Raw genomic sequence first — 3,034 nt, forward strand, 5'->3', positions numbered from 1 at the left:
TGTGTGCTGTCAGAAGGTACCTTCACTGCTGCCTAGTGTTTCTTGTTGGTATAAAGACTGTGACTGTGCTCTGTAAGCACATGACTTTTTTCACTCGTTGGTGTTGCCTGCTTACAGTTACCACATTTGTAACTACTTAATACTGCACAGGCTGCACTGCACAATTACGTTATTGCCATGAAAGGGATGTGAGCTATAAGAAGGGGAAGATGCTGGAAATGCATTAGAAGTCTATTGTACGTAGTACATGTACATAGATAGCGTGCACTATGAAGGGGGACTGGGTCCCTACAGTTTCCTTCCATGTCATGCTTTACTGTGCCTCATTTAAGTCAGTCAGCCAGGAGAGCTTCTCGGTCAGGAAGGTTGGGGCGTAAAGGGCAGCTGTGGTGCAGGGCCTTAGTGTCAACACGTTGTTATCAGTAAGCCCTGAAATGCACCTTTTCCAATGACGTGAGGGGTTCTGAGACCAGCCTGATGGTCTCAGAGGATCCTTTATGATCCTCTGTTACCGTAAGTGGAATAAATGTGAGCTGGGTTTCAGACTGCTGGGGCAGTGTCACCATTCTGGACGTGCTAGTTTACAAGCATTTTGGAGGGACTGGAGAGTCAATAAGACTATATAGATGAGACTGGGGAGAAAGTGAGTCTTTGAAGAAAACCACTCTTTAAAGCCAAAAAGAGATTAATAAATTACGTCTACATAGTTCTCAAGAATAGTGGCAATGAGAGTGTTGAGAATACTTTTTTTTTTTGTAGCAAAACCAGCTTGCAAAGTGTTTCTTGGAGGCGAGCACTAGTTCCTAATCTTAACAATGCTCAGTGTTTATGGGTTTTCTTGGGTTTGGGTGGTTTTTTTTTTTTGTTTGTTTTTTTTTACCCCCAAGCCTTTAAGAAAAAGGGGAAAGAAACAAACTGTAGGTAAAGCCCTCATAACTGGAGAGGAGGTACCAGTGCTCAATCCATGTCCTACTGCGTGATGGGAGATATTCCTGGCTTGAGGTAGCCTGCTGAAAACTAGCTGCTCTTGTCTTGGTGTCTGTCATGCTCACAGCTGCGTGTCAGCCAGGAGACGCTCAGGATTCAGCAAGGGGGATGAACAGATTTGTTTCAGATTCATTTGGCATGTTCAGTCCTGTTTGTCATTGCTTTTCTTGCCATGTTACTATTGATACAGCGAAATGACCAGCAAGGAATCAAAGGATTCTCTTACCAACTGAGCGTGAGGGCTGAAAAACAACAGGCTGCGTTTGATCAAGTTGCTTGTTAGATGCACGTAGCTAGACTCTTGTGTGTCAGACTTCCAGGAGCTGCAGGCTTCTGCCAGGAATAGGCGCCTTTGCAGTGTTGTCATCAATTGAAAATTGCAGTTTTCAGCGATGAGATTTTTATGTAGAGTTGATACATGCTGCCACCTACAGAGAAATTCTCCCAGTTCCCTTAAAAGGGCTTTACCCTATAGTTGAGACTCATAGCAGTATTTCCTGTACCTAGTAGGAAGAGGTAGCAGCCTACTTTTAAGTACCCTCCTGATTGAATTCCAGAGGTTGTGTGTGAGTAGAAGTTCCAGCTTCATATGCTGAGCTTTCTTTTCTGAGGTTGGTATATACACATGCTCTGATGGCTTTCTTAACAAACAATAGGAAACAACTTGTTTGTGTGTTGTTTTTGTTTGTTTGTTTTGCCAATTCTTACCTTTCCTGCACCCTTCCAGTTCTGAAGAGTGGTATGACCTGGCTACTGTTTCTGTTACAATCATGTGCCTTTCTGATACCTGGGTGAAATTACTCCTCTTTAAATGGGTCAGTTTCCTATGTATCGGACTACAGAAATATTTTTAATACATTACAAAAAATATTCAGGTAATGTTTTATGCTTACCATTTTCCTTGTCTTAGAAGTGAGCTGCTTACCATGAAGTTCTGTCACTAAACAGTGAGGTAAGAAGATGAGGTTTATTTCCACTATCAAAATGAAGTATGAGGGTCTGTAATGTGTAAGTGCCTAATGGGTCAATATCTCGTCACCAGTGTATTTCACTGGAAAAGATGTTTTTGTTGGCTTTTTGATATCACGGAGCTTCTGGTATTATAAGAGCTTCTCTTGGGAGGAGGTGTTTGTTTCCACAGCTTTGAAGGGATGTCTGGAGAGAGGGTAGCTTCTGCAGCAGTGTGCTGTCAGAGGGAGTTACTAGATTTGAAAAGGACTCTTCATCAGCTAGATCAGATAAGGACATCCCACATCTAGATCTGACCACAGCAGGTGATTTGTTTGCTGTTAGCATAAGCAGTAAGAACTAGCATAGCATAGAAATTAAGCAATCGGGGGGAGGGAAGGAATAAATAATGAGAACACACAGCTGCCCTTTGCTGCTGTGAGTGAAGGACTATCATCAGTAAACTAATACTGACATTTAGTGAGCCCCTCCCAACATTTATTCCTGGTACCTTGATTATTTTTTAATGTTAAAATCCATCTCCTCAAGGATGTACCATAGTCCAAGGTAAAGCATGAAGTAATTGTGTAAGTAAGTGACAACCTGTAATGGATTACGAGCAGGAAACTGTGTTTAGGAGTTTTTGAATCATCAGGAGCACTGGTCCTGGGATCCTCCTCCTCCTGTGGCAGCATGTAAAAATAGCTGCGCTGCTGCTGCTGTGTTTATTTGTGAAGTGCTTGGTGAAGTGCGAGCTGTAGGCTGTTTTATAATGCTGTCACAACCATGACTATTTAAACAATGTTTTGCTTCCAGTTCAAGGTAAGGTTGCTTATTACTGTAGGTCTGCAAAGCTCTCCAGCTGCTATGCTGCAGCAACAAACTACTGCAGTAGCCAGGGGTGGCCCAAAAGTCATCAGGAGTACGAATGAGTCTCTAGCTACAGGTTGTGCGCTGTGCCAGCTTCTGCAAGCCTACAGGTGCACTTGTAGAGCAAGAAGCTTTAGGACACTGTTTCTGTGTTGTTACAAATATAAGTTAAACACCTTTGTTGCCCTCCCAAATATCAGCTGTAAGGCCTGGAGTAGGTTTTTCAGTT

This window comes from Gymnogyps californianus, chromosome 6 (assembly GCF_018139145.2).
Source record: "Gymnogyps californianus isolate 813 chromosome 6, ASM1813914v2, whole genome shotgun sequence".
Taxonomy (NCBI): domain Eukaryota; kingdom Metazoa; phylum Chordata; class Aves; order Accipitriformes; family Cathartidae; genus Gymnogyps; species Gymnogyps californianus.